The 10,986-nt window shown below is 35.2% G+C and overlaps 1 protein-coding gene across 2 annotated transcripts in view; it reads left to right on the forward strand.

Annotated features, from left to right (window-relative positions):
* Positions 1 to 10,986, forward strand: part of LOC106879472 (guanine nucleotide-binding protein G(q) subunit alpha) — a 47,487-nt gene that overhangs the window by 10,667 nt on the left and 25,834 nt on the right. The gene's annotated exons all lie outside the window — the stretch shown is intronic.

The following is a 10,986-nucleotide window of genomic DNA, read 5'->3' on the forward strand; positions in this document are numbered from 1 at the left end:
ATGTATATATGTGTATATATATATGTGTATATATATATGTATGTATATATATGTTTGTATATATATGTATGTATATATATGTGTATATATATATGTATGTATATATATGTATTTATATATGTACGTATATATATGTGTATGTATGTATATGTATGTATATATATGTATATATATGTATATATATGTGTATGTATGTATATATGTATTTATATATATATATATGTATATGTATTTATATATATGTATATATGTATGTATATGTATGTAAATAGATATGTATATATATATATATATATATATGTATATGTATATATGTATAAGTATATATGTATGTATAAGTATGTGTACATATATGTATGTATATATATATGTATATATATCATCATCATCGTATAACATCTGCTTTCCATGCTGGCATGGGTTGGACAATTTGACTGAGGACTAGCAAGTCAGAATGCTGCACCAGGCTCCAATCTGATCTGGCAGAGTTTCTACGGCTGGATGCCCTTCCTAACGCCAACCACTCCGAGAGTGTAGTGGGTACTTTTACGTGCCACCTGCATGAGGGCCAGTCACACAGTACTGGCAACTGCCACGCTCAACAATGTGTTTTTTACGTGCCACCTGCATGGGTGCCAGTCTAGCAATACTAGCAACGATCTCACTCAAATGACTTTCTAACGTGCCACCAGCACAAGTGCTAGAAGGCAACGATTACGCTCTAATGGTGCTATTTACGGGCCACTGGCATGGATGCTAGACGGCTGCTTTGGCAATGAGCACGCTTGACAGTGCTGTTAGTTCACCACTGGCGCGGTGACCAAAATGTTACAGAGTACAAGATAGTAGGATAATTTTAAGGAGAGTTGCATAAGAGTGATGGGCATATACACATGTATTAGTGTGTGTGTGTGTGTGTGTGTGTGTGTGTGTGTGTGTGTGTGTGTGTTTTTATATCACACACACATAAATAGTGGAGAAAGTGAGATAGAAGTGCATTGGATCATAGTATTAATAGAACTATAGTCAGTGACATATGTGAAGGTATAAAATGTAGACAGAAGACGTCTTGACATTTTTCTAGTATTTGGGCGTAATGAGTTCTGGTTTGGCAGACGTGGCGTTCAACTATTGCCTTTATAAACACTTGCATAAATTAAAGTTGTTACTGTGCTCAATCAGGCATTTTCATACCCACACGCATATGGTTCCCTGCACACACACACACACACACACACACACATATCTACTCACATCCACATATGCATGAGCATCTTTTCTTGACCTTACTTCTACATACTACACACTTCATACACACACACATGTGCTCACCCATCTCTGTATGCATTTGGCATGCCTACATGTTAGCTCATTGTACACTGCAGGTGGTGAAAGATACTCCAAACATAACATTCAATGTGTGTCTGTGCATGGGAGAGTAATTTTACATGGCTCCAATATGATTAATCCAAGCAGTGAAGATTAACGATGTCCAAATTAATCTGTGTCTAAAGGAATTAATGCTTGGGTGTCATAACGTCTGATAAGAGCATTGATAGTACTTGATATTTCACAGTATTGCCTTTGTTATAGCATGGCTCATGTATATACGATAGGATGACAGGGAAGTGATTAAGGGAGATTGCTTGTATCTGCTATATAGTATTACATTGGTGTATGCAAAGAGAGAGAGAGAGGAGAGCATGCATGCCTGTACTGTGCCCCTCTCATGCACAAACACACACACACATGATCATCTTCACCCTCCTCCCCTACCCACTACATAAGTCAGTACTTGCATATAAACATGGACTACATTACACCTCGTATACATTTAAACCATCTCCTACATTCAAACAACTACATGTGTTTATGTGTGTATGTATATTCATAGCTGGATGATACAAGAATGACTTACATCTTTTTTCTTCCTCATTTATTCTTTTCCTCCTGCCTAACCACCACTTTCCCCTATAAACTAGATTGTGTCTACTACTGATTCTACTATCACACTCTCCAACTTCATTTTTATACCAAGCCTGTAATGTAAACATTATAAAATCAGTATCATTTTTATTTTTTGCCTCCCATTGCTTATTTTTTTACATTTCTTTGATAAAGAATATGAAAATGTTCAGTTTACTTCAATTCCTTTCATTGATGTATAAAATCCTGCATACTATGTCAATATATTTTCAGATTGTTTATCTCTTTTATTACCACCTCCTTCTATTTTACTTTGTTTTGTGCATTGGTGTGGTGGTGGGATATATCCTGGTGTGTGCATGCATATCTGTATATGTGCATGTATATGCATTTTTACATATGCACATATAGATGTGCACACTTGTGCCTATATGCATGCATGTCTATATGTATACTTGTATTTGTGTGAAATTTGGAATGGTAGTAGCAATAATATTTTGTCTCCATGAAAGAGACCTGTTAAAAATGGCTGGGCTTCATTCAGAATGTGAGGGATTTACATAGAATGAAATATTAAAAGAATTGTTAGTACATCAGACAAAATGCTTAGCAGTATTTCTGACTCATTCCGTTCTGAGTCAAAATTCTACTGGCACCAACTTCACGTTTCATCCCTCTGCAGTCAATAAAATACATACCAGTCAAGGACCGGGCTGTGGGTGGGGGGTGGGGGGTCAATGTGATCAATTAACCACCACCTCCTAAAATCATTGACCTTGTATCAAAATTTGAAACTAATATTATTATTATTATTATCATCCTTCTTCTTCTTCTTCTTCTTCTTCTTTATTAGGCAATGAATTAGCAAAGCCCTTCAAAGCCCTTATAAAAAATGCTTTGAAGTGTTTCAACTCTTTACATTGTGAGTTCAATCTCACCAAAGTTAACTTTATAATTTAATTCTTGGGGTGGCAGGCTGGCAAGACCATTACCATGCTGGATAAAATGCTTAGCAGCATTTCTTTTGACTCTATAGGTTTTGAGTTCAAATGCTGCTGGGGTTGACTTTGCTTTTAAAATAAGTACCAGTTGAACACTAAGATCAGTGTAATCAACTTAACCCCTCTCCCTAAATTTACTAGCCTTGTGCCAAAATTTGAAATCATCATCATCATCATCATTATTATTATGATGATGATGATGATGATGAGGAATGATGGTGGTGAGCTGGTAGAATTGGTAGCGACTTGGACAAATATTTCTTTGGCCTTTATGTTCTGAGTTTGAAAGTTGCCAAATCTGACTTTGCTTTTCATCCTTTCAGGATTGATAAAAAGCAATTCCAGTTGAGCACTGGAATTAATGTAACCAACAATCGTCCCCTAAAATTTCTGGCTTCATGCCAAAATGTGAAACTATTATTATTATTATAATTATCAATTAAGGCAGTGAGCTTGTAGAATTGTTAACTAGATAAACTACTTAGCAGCATTTCTTCTGCCTCTGTTCTGAGTTCAAAAGTTGTCGACTCTGCCTTTCGTCCTTTCATCTCGGCAAGTACCAGTTGAACACTGGGGTTGAGGTAATTAACTCACTCTCTACAAAATTTCAGGCTTTGTGTCTATAGGGAAAAGAATTATTATTATTAATTAATTAATTAATTAATTAATTAAAGTGGGAGAACTGTTAGCATGCCAGGCAAAATACTTAGTGTCATTTTTTCTGGCATTATGTTCTGAGTTCAAATTCTACCAAGGTCAAATTTGTCTTTCATCCTTTGGGGTTTTGATAAAATAAGTACCAGTGAGCACTGGGGGGGACAATGTAATCAACTAACCTCCTCTCCCTCTATATTACTACTCTTGTGCCAAAAATTAGAAAGAATATTGTCGTCAATGCTATTAATAATGCCTAACCTATTTTTTACTGCTTTTGTTTTATGCTGTTATTGCTATGAGTTTTTTTCTTTTATTTTCATATTATAATTCAATTTTTGTTTTAATTTCGAGTGTTAATTTTATCATCATCATCATCATCATGGTTCATAATATTTTCTACATTAACCACTACTTATTATTAAAGTTTGTTGTCTCAATAATTATAATAATAATAATAGCTTAAAATCAGAAACAGAAGGGTTTATCATAGCAGCCCAAGATCAATACTGACCTACAAGGAGCTACCAGGCCAATATATTTAAGAACGTGTATGGAAACAGCAAAATGAGACCATTGATCATGTTGTCTCCATGTGCTGTCTTCTTGCGCCTACAGAATATCTCAACAGGCATGATAGAGCAGCACAATCTCTTCACTGGGTAATTTGCAAGAACTTGGACCTGTCCCATGATAAAAACTGGTGGTTACACAAACCATCTCCGGTACTTGAAAATGACCACATCTCACTCCTCTGGAACTTCACCATTCAAACTGACAGAAAGATAGATGCGAATAGGCCAGACATTATGTTGAAGGACTTCAGATGAAAATCATGTCTCCTCATTGATATGACTGTCCCAATCGATATAAACATATCTGTGAAGACCTACCAAAAACTTGGGCAAGTATAAAGATCTTGAAATAGAAATTGGCAAAATGTAGAACCTCAAGACTAAAACAATACCTGTTGTCATAGGTGCCCTAGGAATGACAGCAAAAGGGGCTGATTCCTACCTAGCTCAATTACCAGGAAACCTCAAAGTGGCAGAAATTCAAAAGATAGTGCTCATGGGAACTGCCCATATCCTATGTAAAATATTATGTAATCTCAAATTTTAAAACAAACACATGATCTTCTTATGGTTTCTTAAACATTCTCTAGAACAATACTTTGTGCAAAACCAAATATATGACACCCTAGGCATAGCACCAACATGAACTTCTAACTTGTTGTCTCTTGAGGTCTCTGGGTGAGACTTGGAGCCAACTTGTACAAATACAAACATAAAAGTCATATTATTACACACACATTGCATAAAGTAATGTCTGAGGTCCTTGACAAACAATACTCCCCCCCTGTCCCCCTAGACACAGTATCTTCAATCAACAACCTTACGATATTATATACTGTGCAATGTCTATAATAATAATAATAATAATAATAATAATAATACCATAGGGAAACAAACAGTTATAATAACAATAATAGAGAATGATGATGATGATGAGAGATGATGAAATAAGACTGAAGATGAAACAAACATTGAAGGCCAGAACACAAGTTGGTGTATAGGACTGTGGTGGGTGACAAGAAGTTAAAGGTAATGAGATTCTAAGCTGAAGAGGGATGGTAGAGGTGACAGTGATAAAAATTGACGTGGGCCATTGTTGTTTGACTCTACTGGAGTCAAATTGGATTGACAAAGGAGAGGAAAACACATCCGTGACTCTTGCTCAGTAAAAGGAATGACCTCTTTGTGACGATTTGCTACTATTTCAATGTCTTAACAATGCCTCTTCTCTGACTACTGTTTTATTATTGTTTGCTGTTGTTCAGCTGGCGCATCAGACAAAATGCTAAGTGGTATTGCTTTCAGCTCTTTACCTTCTCAGTTCAAATACTCACTGAAGTTAACTTTGCAACTTTTCAGGATCAGTAAAATAAAATATTTTAATGCAATCACCCAACCCGTCTCCCTCTTAAATTGTTGACACCTGCCAACAATCTGAAACGGTTATTTCTGCTGTTCTTATTTTTGTACTCTTGTCTTCTCTCTATATAAGAAATATCAAACACATTCTTGACACAATGCAAAGAGGCACAATTTAGTACTTGTCTGATGAAGTGCCATTCTGACATATTCAACCACACATGTTGTGTGACTTTTCACCTGCAATCATTTACATGGCATAATATGGTTAGAAACAGACTGGTTCAGAAACAACTGTTACAAATAATAAAGTTGTGCTTAAATTCATTCTTCTGCATCTTGGAAGTTGTGATTTTACCAGTGACACACCTGGAGTTCCGGCACCAATGGACTCCAAATTTTTTTTGAAAGGTCCAGAATGAGTAGATGTTCAGGAGTGCTGCATTAGGAATACATATTTTCAACCTTGCCAGGACCTACACCACTACACACACACACACACACACACACACACATGTATATACATAGTATATATACTGAGAGCATTGATTTTGCATGTGCCTTCAAGCTTTACCTCTAACAGTTTATTCAACCTGTGTATATGTGTGTATATATTATAGTTTATTGGGTTTAAGTGTATATGTTTCTAGGTATGTATGAGGGATTACCAAAAAAAGAAACTGGAATTTTGCAATGCTATTTCATTCACTTAGTTTTATATGTTTACACTTTTATTGCCTTCAAAGTATTCTCCATTTGAAGCAAGGCATCAGTCCACAATGCATTGGTTTTCCACTGTTGGAAGCAGTCCTGGAACTCTTGCAAAGTGATGCCTTTTAATGTCTCCGTCATTTTTTTTCCTTCTCTTTCACATCTGCAAATTCTTTTTGCACCAGCTTTTTGTCACCAGGGATGACCTTCAAAAAACAGGTCTGGATCAACATCCAACTGTTCTTTCAGTTCATGGCAAGCATTCACTTGTGACTGCTTTTGATCTCCCGTGAGCAAGTGAGGAACAACATTTTGCTGCAATTCTTCGCTCACACTTCGTTGGAAGGATCTCCAAGACACGCCAATCAGATCAACAAGTTCATCAATTGTTCAGTAATGGTCCGCCAAGACCAGTTCGTGAATTTTCATGATGTTTTCATTTGTTTGGGAGATTGACGGTTGCCCTGAACGAGGTTGGTCTTCAAGCGACAAGTGACCATTCCTAAAATGTGAAAACCACTCATAAACTTGTGTTTTGCTCATGGCAGCAGCATCCTTGTAAGCTGTTTTGAATCACGACTATTGTTTCGGCTGCTGTTTACCCGGCAGCAAACAGAATTTCCTGGAAGCATGCTGTTCCTTCGCTTCAGTCAAAGCCAAAATCACTGAACAGGGCAGAAGAACTGCAAAACAAAGACGCACCACATGGAAGTATGACTGTACTCAATGCTGCCAGTCTGCAGACTGATTCCTGAGGGTTGCATAAAGTGGCTTTTTAGCGGCAGAAGCCTGAACTACAACAGGCTTGTCCCACAGAACGCTTCTGGGTACTTTTGAGTACCCCTTCATCTATGCATGTGTGTAAGTGTGTGTACATGTATAGATGAGTTATACAAATACTGAAAACAAAAATAAAGTCCAAAATGCCATGTATTTGTTCATTTATTTAGATCTGAGATGTTACATCGTTGACACAACAGCTTCAAGTTTCTTACCAGTATACCTATATTAAGTGCCTTGACATGAAACTCTAGGCTACTGAGTCACTGATGTAGCTTCTCTGGTTTAGGTTATACAATTTTATAAACATATCATTACAAGCATGCCTGTATGGTTAAGAATTTTATTTCACAACTCCATGCTTTCAGTTTCAGAGCAACCAATGTCTCATGTGTGAATTTGGTAGATGGAAGTGCTCAGAGCTTGAAGATTCCTTGGAGATACAAGGCACATTGTAAAAGCCTGCCTATCCACATGTCTTCATAGCAAAAAACTATTCGTAGTTCTTATCTTAATACATTAAAAGATATTTTTATCACTGGACAGAGTACTTTTTTTGTTGATTTTACCTTAATAGAACAATAAACTTTTATATATTATATATCCTTCTATCCTCTCTTACTTGGAAGAAGTCACTCTTACATGCTGTCACTCAACCTGCTAACCATAGCAGCCAAACTGCTAATCACTATTGTCTGAAACGAGGAAAGACAAACATATTGGCCAATTCGGTCTTCTCTATACCTAATTTTGGCTGTTATTGTTATGATCATAAGTCTTCTTATCAAGACTTACTTTAGGCTGAATACCAACAACCTGTCTTTGTTAAGTTGGAGCAAACAGTGAAGCCAGACTACTTTGTGCTCAATTTTGAAGTATTAAAGTTCAAATTATAAAAGGACCAAATTCTAAGTTTAAAGGAAATTTATATTTTCTTTAAAAAAATGTAATAGACTAATGCAAAATCAATCACTAGCTTTCTTTTTTACTTGGCATTTTTTATAAAATGATTTAATTCCTGGTGATTAGGAATAGCAGGGTGTCAGGAACCTCCTTCATAATTTTAACTATTCCTGAAACATTTTGCACTAATTTGCAAAAGATGCTTTTAATATTAGGTTTTTGTTGTTTTAATATTGAAAAGTTATTGTTCTTTGTAACTATTGTATTTCACTTTTACTTCTAAATCCCATGGGAGAAATGAAAGCATCCATCTTACAACATCCAAGTTTTCCTCCTCTTCTGTATGAGGGAGGCTTTGTTCTGAAACAAAAGAAATTTTGATATCGTTTTTCAATATTAAACCAATACAAACTGAACTTTGGGGATGTTTTAATTCTGAATGTTGAGAAATTGGTTCATTAGCTTATTTTGCTAGTTAACCTTAATTACATTGATGTAATTGCAAGCAATTACATCAGTGAAAGTTTATTAATGATACCTGTTAATTACTCTAAATATTTAGTTTGTCCCCTTATATTCTGATGACTTTCCAAAAATACCACCCCACCCATCTACCCATTTCTGGTATCACAGAATTTTTTTTGTTTTTATTTCAAGAATATTTCATGAAATGAGAACTTCAGTCAGTCATTTTTATTCTGAAATGATGGAGGGTGGGGGTCTACTGACTGACTGGCTATCGTTTTCTGAAACTTTTTCATTAAAACATTTTTTTTTTCTCTCACACACACAATTAAAGCAGGTCATCTGTGGTGTTTTTACAAAATTGTTTTTTTATTAATGCAAAAATTGCCAATTGTAAGGGATTTGAAGATTTTGCTTAACTCTAGTTAAGAAATCTTGTATTACAATCATTTCAATGTAGAAATGTTTTTTTTTTTTACTGTTACTTAAAATATTCCAGCTGAAAGAAATTAGAATTGCATCACATACCAAAGTATTTTTAGTCTTTCATTAAAAACAGCAGCTACCATGGATATTTTATACATTTTTGAGGCTGGTATAGTTGCCACAAGCAGTACTAAACTGGACTAAAATGCTTTACAGTTGCTTTTAGTTGGTATTTTACTATTGCAAAATCAATTCATGCAGGGCTCATCTTTATTTGTTATTATCGTTTATGAATCTCTTGAGTCTTCTTCAACATTCTAAGGCTTGCTCATTTGTTCTGTTTGAAATTGTTTCATTTTCAATTTAACTTTCTTGTGTTCCACTTGTTGATATCAAAAAAATGTTTTTTTTTGACATTTAATATCTGCATCTTCTTAATTATGTCTTCCAATTTTCAGTACGGTTCTCCTATCAGTTCCAAACTAACTTAATTGTTTCTACCAATTTTCACCTTTTAGTATTGTTCACATCAAGGTCCCCCTTGATCCCAACAACTAAGTCACTGTAGAGACATGATGTTGGGGTCAGCTTCCTGTTTATTTATTTCTTCCACAAGATGTACTCATTTGGTTCAACGAGTGTTAACTAGCTGATACCATGGTAACAGATTTCCCTTAATTAGATTTGGTTGTTTCATTGCAATGGTAGCATATTTGAAGTATAGTAACTGCTGCAACTTGGCAAATGACAGCCGTTAGCTTACTCTTGCTACATTGAAACCGTTGGATTATTGATTGTATGTCTGCTGCAACGATTGCTTTATATACTAACAACTATTAGAATCCCATTTGAGGCAGACTGATGACAACTCTAGCAACATCACTCTTCTCTTTTTCTCAACTCAATAGTTACCTAGTATCCCCCCCCTCCAACTTTCTGTAATAAGCATTGAAGACTGACCAACATTCACTGCTTATTCTCTTTCTCTTTCTCTTCTTCTTGTCTGAAGTGTCCTCTATATTGAAGTAACTTTTTAACTATACATATTATTTCATAATTTCAACTTAGCTAATCACATGATACAATGTTTGTCTTTTAGTTACGACTCAATACTTGAGATTTAGATCAGTTTGTTGTTGTTGTTGATAGACTCATGGACTGTTTCAGTTTGTTTTATTTCTATTCAGTTATATTTCTTTAAAATATTTTCATATTGTGATGAATTACAAAAGTAATTAATTCACCAAGATTTCACTGGAGTAACAAAAATTTAGAAATGGTTACGTTGAATTTAGCCTTTTCAAAAGGAGTGTTTAAAATTGATAGTTAAAACTTCTGCTGCAAGTGTCCAATGTCTCTAGCCTTTGTACGTGATTGATATGTGTATATACAAGGAAAATGGGAACAGTTATTTTAAAGTTTTGCAATAGTAGCCTCCTTGAGAATATAAAATACTTTGGTTTTCCAAGCCTTGAGGAATTTTGTGTGGACAAATGAGGCAGCAAAGTAGGTGTGGTAGTGTGATATTGTAGTTTTAAAGTATATGACTAAATATTTTTAGGGGTGATTAAATTGTTTGATGTTGGTATAAATTTTTCATTGGTAGCAGGAAAAGATTTTTAACACTTTGTGTGTGTGTGTGTGTGTGTGTGTGCAGACATGTAAACATTTTGCTCCCAACCACATGGTCTCAGGTTCAGTCCCACAATGTGACACCGAGCAAGCCAAAACCCTGTGAGTGAGTTTGGTAGAAGGAAACTGAAAGAAACCCTTTGCATGCCTCAACAAATTCCATCTGATGCATGTAAGTATGGAAAAGTGGATATTAACTCAATAATGATGGTGATACAGATGAAATTATTTTAAATGAAATTCCCAATCTGGCATTGGTTTTATGGGTTAACAAAATCTGAGTTTTTCTTCAGAGTTACTTCTCTTCTGAATCCATTGAAGGAACTCATATTGCTCATGCATTCTTGCATCTTTAGCTTGATTGTTTTTTGGGGGTTTTTTTTCTATAACTAACCACTTCACAGGGTGTATAGGGAACAATTTGTAGCAGCAGCACTTAAGAAGTTATCCTATTTTGAACTAAATTACCCACTCCCACTCAATGTTAATTAGATTACTTTGTACCCCCTTTTATATGAAAGAGTTATCAGTAGTCTAACTTATCTTTACTTGGT

Source organism: Octopus bimaculoides, chromosome 18, assembly GCF_001194135.2.
Source record: "Octopus bimaculoides isolate UCB-OBI-ISO-001 chromosome 18, ASM119413v2, whole genome shotgun sequence".
NCBI lineage: Eukaryota > Metazoa > Mollusca > Cephalopoda > Octopoda > Octopodidae > Octopus > Octopus bimaculoides.